Below are 9,655 nucleotides of genomic sequence, written 5' to 3'. Positions count from 1 at the left end.
TAAATATACTGTTTTATTGACTGACTGACTGACTGACTGACTGACTGATTGATTGATTGATTGATTGATTGATTGGATTTCTATGCCGCCCCTCTCCGGGGACTCGGGCGGCTCACAACATGTAAAATATACAGTACACAATATCTTAAATCCAATTAACTAATTAAAAATCTAAACCTCCCCGCCCCCAACCCCCCCCATTAAAATGCTATAATTAAGTTCCTTAGGGATATAAAAGCTATAATAAATAAATAAATAAATAATGACAATAGAAATAGAATAGTAAACAAGCATAAAATAAGAGTCGATATATGTATCATAATTGGTATTAATGTATGTATATATGCTTAGTTTGTGTTTTTTCTCTTTTGGGGGGTTTGTTTTTTTTCTTTTTGGATAATGTTTGTTTGTATTTTTCCTTTTTGGTATTCTTATTAAAGTTTATATATAGCAATAAAAATATTTGAAAAGAAAAAAAAGAAAAGAAAGGTGCTGGTGCTAAAGTTGCTTAAATGCATTACAATCTGATATGGAATGCTATGTAGACCCTTAATTCTGAAACAGCTTTACCCCCAACGTGAATGCCACTCAAACGCTCCTAAGCAGGACAGTTGTTTAAAATGGGGTGAGGGGAATCTGCCAGGGAGATAGGTAGGGGATCTCATTCTACCCACTGCCCCCTTCCCATTTCAATTACAAGTCTGGTTGATTTTAAGAAATACCAGATGTGATCAGGCATTATGTCTATGCTGAAAATTATCCAGAAACCTTGGCTTGTTTGCATCTGTAATTGGGTTTGCCAGGCCCAACTTTGACTGCTAATTAAAAGATCACAATTTCAGGAAGTCAGGAAATCTTGTGGTGCTGACTTGTAAAAAGTATTTGCAGTTTATAGTATAACAAACATTGTTAAACAGAGGTAACATCAGTTAAATCAATAGAAGCATTCTTTTTATTTTTTTATTATTTATAATTTGACTTCTATGCCGCCCAATCCTGAAGGAATCAGGACAGCTTACAACAATACAGTATAAAATTACATATAGAGTTACAAAACAATAACAAAGAAGTCAAGAAATCTAAAACCTTAGTTAAAACTTGTAATAGTGGCTCAACAACACATGTTAATCTCACATGTTCAGTATGAAGTATTTTGATAATAGCTCACCTGATTTGTCTGTGTTCATACAGATCAAACTGTTTGATTGAACAGTGAATATCACCAATTAAAAATGGCATAATATGTTTCACTGTAAAGAATATTTACCTATAAAACAGATAGTTATATTTATATTGCTATAAGATTTGCAATTATTACAGTGTTCCATTATGTTCCAGAGCACTAAAATAGTAAAGCAACCAAAACATTTTGCCTTTAAATATCTATATATTGTATATTTATCATTAATGAATTATTTAAGTGACATATGGACTCTCCAGAGATTTATATTACATTGTATACAGAAGAAAGAGTTCTGAATGGATTTTAGCAAAGCATTCTTGCTTTGGTTTTATAACATACTGCAAGAAGCCTTACTAAAATATTCTATAAAAGGGAGGAAATAAAAATGATCAAGAAAGGAAACAAAAATCACTATATAGGCTTCATATAAAACAAAATAATTGCTTTGTAAAAAGAAAATGTATAACATTTAACAAGGGGACAACAGACCATGGAAACTGGATTTCAAGCATCTTGCAGTGTGTGCCTCTCCATTATTCTTCCTTACTCTGGACCCTTGGTTTCCAAATGAGATGCAAAAGTTTCCACAGTCTGTGTTGATTTGGGGAGCCATGTCATCCGCTGGTGTTGGTCCGCTGTGCTTCATTAAGGCTAGAATCCAGGCAGCCATCTATCAGGAGATTTTGGAGCACTTCATGCATCCTTCCACAGACAAGCTTTATGGGGATGCTGACTTCACTTTCCAGCAGGACTTGGCAGCTGCCCACACTGCCAAAAGCACCAAAACCTGGTTCAATTACCGTGGGATTACTGTGCTTGATTGGCCAGCAAACTCGCCTGACCTGAACCCCATTCAGAATCTATGGGGCATTGCCAAGAAAAAGATGAGAGACATGAGACCGAACAATGCAGAAAAGCTGAAAGCTGCTATTGAAGCATCCTGATCTTCCATAACATCTCAGCAGTGCCCCAAGCTGATAGCTTCCATGCCACACCACATTGAGGCAGTAAGTGCTGCAAAAGGGACCCAAACAAAGTACTGAGTACATATGCATGCTTACATTTTTCAGAGTTCCAATATTGTTCTATGTACAATCCCTGTTTTATTGCTTCCATGTAATATTCTAATTTTCTGAGATGATGGATTTGGGATTTTCATGAGCTGTACCCCATAATCATCACAATTATGACAAATCATGGCTTGAACTATCTTGCCTTGCATGTAATGAGTCTCATATACAGTATTACGTTTCCCCTTTTAAGTTGTAATACTGAAATAAATGTTTGCACAATCTTCTAATTTTTCGAGTTTCACCTGTAGATATCAAAGACTACATGGAAATGTTTTCTAGTTAGGAGAAAAATGTAAACTAAACACATAGTTTACTTCATACCTGTTCTATTAACCGGCCCATATAATCACTGTAAAGTACTAGAACATAATACTGTACTTGCAATTTGCTGAGTATAATTTGAAACATGCCAGTGGCATGTTTGACTTTAGCATTCAGCTAAGGTCATAGTGAAAGAGAAACACATATTCTTCTCATTAAATAATCCGTGTCTGATTTCTAAAACATCAAAGATAATCTCAGTTGAATGAGTGGCAACCTATTCTAGCATAGACAAAGATTAGCCTGAATTATGATTAGTACATTGCAAAATGCTATTGAACCAGGGAGTGTGTTTTGAATAGTTTTGGATGCATTAAATACTTCTGAGGATGGTCTCTCGACTTGTGGCTGCACTTTGGACTCAAAGTACAAACTGTTGAGGAAATCTTGTTAGAATGTTACTTCTATTCCACAAAATATTTACATAAGATAAAGACCAAAGCCAACCTAATGTCATAACAAATAGGAATTCATTGCTCTAGGGTCTTCAATCTTTTCAAAAATTGATAAAAAAGTTGCATTCTACTAAAAATGTAAGTAAGTCAGAGGTTTCTGGCACTTAAGGTATAGATTTCAAAAATTCACTCCAAATAAAACTTAGAATGGCTTTTGTTATTGCAAAAGTGTTCAAAAATATAATTTACTTTAAAGAATAGATATTCAGTCAAGATCTTGGATTACCAGAGGTTAATTCAGTAAAATGGAGGATTGTATTAATAATTTACCTTAGGGCTCCCAGAAGGCCTTTCTTGCTAGGATTAGGTAATGGTATAAGGGCATTATCCAGGATTAATGACTTGATGATGTCTGTATCACATAGGCATTTATTGTTACAATGATGACAATGCTAATTAAAAGTAATGATAAAGTCCCTCTAGAAGTGAATATACTTAAGTGAATACTTAAGATGATGCGTCGATGAATAAAACAGTTTTAAGACTCATTGAGGCCTTTAGTACTCATAACTGTATAATAGAGGATTCCTCTTCTGACCTTATAATTAAAGGTAAGTTTTAATATAAGATATGGTGGTATTACTAGTACAGGGACATATAGTATTTTTTAAAAATCCACATTAATATTTAAATATATGTATTAAAACAAATATTTTAAAGTTTTCTAATTAATCAGGAGCACCTTTTAAATTGATTGCAAGTTTTTTTTAAAGAATTCAGTTATCTATAAACCTACTTGGATCCTCGGAAAGACTGAGCAGGTCAGTGATTTTGAAATTCTGAAAGCTTTCAGAAATACGGTGAACAACAAAAATCAAGGTGATTTGGGCAGGATTTTCCCCAGATAGTGGTATAGGCACTTGTCTACGGCAGCATGGATGCACCAGAAATGTACCAGTCAGCCTCTCATTGAATCACCAACATAGCAGCTTGGTACCTCGGTCTGAAGGCAAAAAAAGGAACAGAAAATGTAGTGGGATTTGACGAGAAAGGATACATACTATTCCACGGAATATTTTATTTTTTCTGGAATATTTCCTCCCCCCCCCCCCCGAAATACAAACTATAGATCATAATAAAATATTAATTATCATACACATACATATTCTTTGAGAATGGAGGCATTTGGCCAAGGAATTTCTGGAATTATACCAAGTGTGTATCTTCAATGTATATACTCTAAATTTACCTGCTTTACTAGAAACCTGATGGATAATGGCAATGTTGAAAAGCAAAGAAGGTGGATTATGTCTATGTCTCTGTGAGGTTTGGCTCTGGTCTAGAGTTTATAGGAAACTAATTTGAGATTAGATTCCATAGGGCTAAGCTGGGTCAAAGAAACTGCTGAGATAAACACTTTAAAATCACACATTTTTGTGAGCTAGACAAAATGAAAAACAGTGGGGAAGCAAGCACATATTTTATTAGGTGTAGGGCTCAGGATGTTATTATACTGAGGTTTATTTAACTTTCTGGCATAGTAGGAAAACACTATGCAGAAGGAAGTTCAGGACTACTGATCTGCTTAGACGTTTATTAATGTGACAGGTCTAGTATGTGTCACTAGGAAGCTCATCATTCTAACAGTACCAGACGAAAATTCATACTCATTTTGACAAGTCTTCTTCCTCTCTGCTTTTGTCCTCTTCACTCCCCTTTCCTACTCTACAATAATACTTATAACCAAAGTAAGAGTGTGAACATATTCTAGATTTTTCAAAATATAAAATAACATACTGGAACTTTATGCTGTACAAAAAACAGGCAAGATTTTTTTTTTGCATAGACTTCCATGCTATTTGCTGAATAATCCAACTCTATTAAAAGGTTTTCCTGGAATGAGAAATATGTACACCAAAGCAGAAAGAAATAGGAAACAACTTTTTAAAAGTTTGGTTTTGTACTTTTCTATGGTGCACAGGGTATTTATTCATATGAAATATTGCAGTTCCGTAGCAATTTGTTCTATTTTTAACCTGATACATTTTTGCCCAGGTATTTTGAGCCCTTTACTTATCTTTTGATGCCAATTTTGAGTCTTTTTATTCTTTCTGTGTAAGATAGAGTGAAGGATTTTGTGTGTTATAAAAATGTAATACTGTATACACAACTGAAAGTTATAAAAAACCCAACTAAAAATAGAATAAAATCTTGGAGCCAAATGACAGAACTCATGCAAATTATGCAAAGACAGTTTAACCAAATTTACAAATTAATATGCCAATATTTATGGAGAGGCTTGTTGACCGGTGGCAATTACTTCAGAAAACATCACAGCTCTTTAACAATAAGGATTTCATAATTGAGTACATAGAATTGGGGCTAAATTAATCATCATGGTTTGAATGCCTTGGAAAATATTAAGCATGTGAGTATGCATTATATCTTCTCCTCTGACCTGGAGTTAAACAATAATGCGATGAATCCCACCCTAAAAAAAATATCAAACTAGTTTCACTCAGCTTAGAAATAAAAGATTGTGTGTTTGATGCTGGGGAAGAATTTTTCTCTATCCATTTTGTCAAAAATAAATTTAGCATTTAATTTTTTGACATGCTTTGTATTGATTCATCATGTAAATATTTGACTAGTCAAATTGCCATATGTTCTATGCTCACAAAAATAAAGGGAACACTTAAACAACACAATATAACTCCAAGTAAACCAAACTTCTGTGGAATCAAACTGTCAACTTAGGAAGCAACACTGATTGATAATCAATTTCACATGCTGTTGTGCACATCCAACTTTTTACAGAACAAAGTATTCAATGAGAATATTTCATTCATTCAGATCTAGGATGTGTTCTTTGAGTGTTCTCTTTATTTTTTTGAGCAGTATAAAATTGAATACAGAGTTCTGTCCATCCAATTCTAGGCATCAAAAATGTTGAATTCAGATACTGAAGAGGCAGGAGATTGGCAGTGAGAAGTCAGCTCTTTATTGGTTATAGTGAACAAACATTAGCCTCTGCCTGCTTTTGGCAGGGGTTTAAATAGGGAGCCCTTTTGGGAAGGAGCCAATCAGAATTTCCCTGCACCACTTCCTTGTTGGAATTGTTGAAGCCCTCTGAGATGTATCTGTCTCCTCAGGGTTTTCTTTGCATGGATAAACCTATTTGCTTCACTCCTCCAAAACAAATTCTCTGGCATTATTTTGCTGCACTGTTAGAGATCCGGCCTTTGCTTAAACAATGCAGCACAGTGAAATTGCTGCATTTCATTACAAGAGAAGTTTGTGCCTGCTTGCGTTGCGTAGCCTCACCCATTTCCACAAGGTCTGACTCCCCAGCACATTCTGCAAACCAAGGTGGTAAAGGGGTTTGGTTTTGTACCTGTGCATCCCCACCTCCAGTGATGGGCTACAAAAGTTTTTACTACCACACTTTGGCCGTGGCTTATTTGTATTTGTATTTATTAGATTTGTATGCCTTTGCATTTGATGCTCTGCGGTGGAGCTCCATTTTTGCTACCCAACTGCTTTCCCCCACATCTGGGCAGTAGCCCACCCCTGATTATCTACTACATAAAATGTATGTACATACACGCATGCACAGCTCTTCTAAAATTATACACATTCAACCTCATTTACTGCAATAGGAAAAACATACCCAGAGCCCAGAAAGGAAAAAAACAAAAAAAACCCACAAATTTTTGCTACCGGTAGGTACTGCGTACCTGGTAGGAGCCCATCACTGCCTACCTCCATCTATCCTAAAACAATTTTCTGCTGCCCGCTAGAGGGCAGCCTATGCCCACCTGAGGGCCTTGAGAAATCATAAACCAACCTCTGTTTAAGAGGAATAATTATTTTAGGAAGTCAAAAAGGAACGTTGGGCTTAGAGCTTTCGGCAGTTGAAGAAAATATTACATTTTGATATTTGAATGCAACACATATCTCTCTAACTTCATATTAGTAATATGAAGGCATATGTCCTTGGGCAGGGGGTTGAACCTGATGGCCTTCATGGTCCCTTTCAACTCTAACAATAAATAAATAAATAAAAATAAATAAACAAACAAGTAACAAACAAACAAATAAATATAATTGATCTTATTATCTAAACCCAATGATTGTAGATGGTAGTAGTAGTCTACACTAGTATTATATTAGCAGCAGCAGTAGTAGTAATACTACTACTACTACTACTATTACTACTACAACTACAACAACAACAACTACTACTACTACTACTACTACTACTACTAATAATAATAATAATAATAATAATTTATTAGATTTGTATGCCGCCCCTCTCTGAAGAATAATAGTAGTCAGATGATTACATCCTTGCTGTTAAAAACCAACTAATTTAGGGCCCGTTATAATTTCAGTAGAACCGATTAGCTAAAATATTAAAGAGTAAAATACTATTTTTGTCTTCTTGTGCAATACTTTTTTTTCATTTTCCCATTACCTGTTTTGTGTGTCCATCAATCTGAATGGAATACTTGCTTATTGGTTTATTAAACAGAACATTTTGGTATGTAAATGTTGGGGATCGCATCTGGTGAAGCAATAATTAATGCACAGGAAGGGAGTACGGTAATAAGAAAAGGTTACAAGAACTTATATTTTTATTGTGAAGGAAAAACCCAAATCAGAATATCAATTCTCTAAACCCACAGGCATTATGGGGAGTATCACAGATTTTTTTCATGAAGATTTTTTTCCAGTAAATGAAAATAAATTGTGAATTTTAGGATCGTTTAAAATATTGGATAGTTTATAAGAATACAATTAGTATCAATAAAAATAGGAGAAAAAAAATACACTTGGAGAATGCGGGCATCGATCCCGCTACCTCTCGCATGCTAAGCGAGCGCTCTACCATTTGAGCTAATTCCCCTTCCTTGTTTTGGCTCCTTTTTTTCTTTGACCCTATAGAGCAATTCTTTAACAATTTATGCTTCACGCTGCCTTCTCGATCTATTCCCAAGTTCAGCGAATTGTCGTCCCAAATTTCGTTTCTTCGACTTTTAAAGCAAGCAAAGAAGGGCTGGGACCGCAAGCCTCGCCAGAAAGCGGGATATTGGGGAGGACGCGGGGAGGGAGAAACTACACTTCCCATGACCCTTCCCAAACAGCGCATGCGTCTGGCGATTTCGCCGAGCGCGCCTCCGGGAGGAGAAACTCGAAGCGCCGCGGACAGCGAGCGGGTTGCCTCCGGGTCGGGGCTCTCGCGCTTTGCGTTGGGCGAGGCGGCGGCTGGCGCCGTTCATTGACTCTTCTTCTCCCTTCCTGGCGACCTCGGCGGCGGAGGATGGAAGAGCGGGGAAGAAGAGGAGGAGGGAGAAGGAGACACGGCAGCCGGAGCAGCGCGGACTCCTCTCTCGGTTGGAGGTGAGCTTGAGGAAAAGGGGGAGAGCCGGCGCCGGGTCGGTGCGGCGACGACGACGACGACCCCTCTGGAAAAAGACTGAAGTGGCCGCTTTCTCCGTCGTATGTGTGTGGGGGCTCGGGAGGAAGCTGCCGGAGGAGGGTCGACGACGGGTAGCCCCGCAGCTGCGGTCCCCGCCGGGATGGAGGCGCCTGGGCGCGCGCGCGCGCACATACGCACGCGGATGGGGGGGGGGGGGAGAGCGCGAGCGAGTGAGAGGAGGGGGGGGGAAGCCCAGACGGGATGAACCGTTTCTTGGGTGGCGCGTGTGGAAAAGGGGAGCTGGGGGCCGGGCGGGTTGAGGGAATCAAAGAGGGGTGGGGGTGCTGCTCTGAGGCGCTCGGAAAGAGTTTTCGGAAGGCTCTCGTGTTACGGCGAAAGGGCGTGTGGAGAGCCTGATGTTGGCGGAATTGGGGACCCGCGTCTGTCTAGGAGGGAGAGGGCAGGAGGGGTGTGTGTTGGTGCGGGTGTGTGTGTGCGTTCAGCGTCGGGAGGCATGGAATTCGTTTGCTGTGGGTGGCAGCTGTGTTGGGGAAGGGGTGTGTGTGTGTGTGCGCGCTGTGCCATTGTTATGTGTGCTCTTCGGGGAGCTAACTCCCCTGGAAGTCTTTGTGGGATTCTGGGCAGGTCCCGTTTAAGGTTTGGGGCTGGGAAGACGGGAAAGTGGAGAAAGGGAATAAGTAGGAATGGTAGGTAACCCGGTGGAGATGAATATTCATGCCAAAACTGAGAGGTGGGGGGGGGGGGAGGAGATGGTGACAGAGACAGTCAGAAAGAGAAACAGAAACAGAGAGAGCGAGAAGGAGAAGGTGACAGAGAGAAAGTGGTAGAAGGAGAAGATGACAGAGACAGACAGAAAGAGAAACATAGACTGAGAGAGAGAGAGAAAGAGGGAGGAGACTGATAGACAAAAAGAGAGAGAGAGGGAGAAGGTGACAGAGACAGAAAGAGAAACAGACTGAAAGGGAGGGGGAGAAGGAGACTGTGACAGAGACAGACAGAAAGAGAAATGTAGACTGAGAGAGGAGGGGGAGAAAGAGGGAGAAGGAGACTGATAGACAGAAAGAAACAGAGGCAGAGAAAGAAGGAGAAGGTGACAGACAGACAGAAACAGAGGGAGAGGGAAAGAAAGAGGGAGGAGAAGAGTACAGAGACAGGCAGAAAGAGAAACAGAGAGAGGGAGAAAGAGGGAGAAGGAGACTGATAGAAAGAAACAGAGACTGAGAGGGAGAAAGAGAAAGAG

General features: G+C 39.0%; 1 protein-coding gene and 1 non-coding gene across 2 annotated transcripts in view; one reads left to right on the top strand and one right to left on the bottom strand.

Annotated features, from left to right (window-relative positions):
- Positions 1-7,808: 7,808 nt before the first annotated feature.
- On the bottom strand, positions 7,809-7,881 carry TRNAA-AGC (transfer RNA alanine (anticodon AGC)). The gene has a single exon. It is a non-coding gene; the product is annotated as a tRNA-Ala (tRNA).
- A 267-nt stretch (positions 7,882-8,148) lies between these two features.
- LOC139175059 (uncharacterized) overlaps positions 8,149-9,655 on the top strand; it is a 116,605-nt gene continuing 115,098 nt past the window's right edge. Inside the window, exon 1 of the mRNA XM_070765898.1 lies at positions 8,149-8,375. The gene's annotated coding sequence lies outside the window, so the exon portion shown is untranslated. The remainder of the gene's footprint in view (positions 8,376-9,655) is intronic.

Source organism: Erythrolamprus reginae, chromosome 1 (genome assembly GCF_031021105.1).
Source record: "Erythrolamprus reginae isolate rEryReg1 chromosome 1, rEryReg1.hap1, whole genome shotgun sequence".
In the NCBI taxonomy this organism is placed as follows: Eukaryota; Metazoa; Chordata; class Lepidosauria; order Squamata; family Dipsadidae; genus Erythrolamprus; species Erythrolamprus reginae.
Note: the sequence above shows the minus strand (reverse complement) of the source record. Positions and strands in the feature narration are given on the sequence as shown.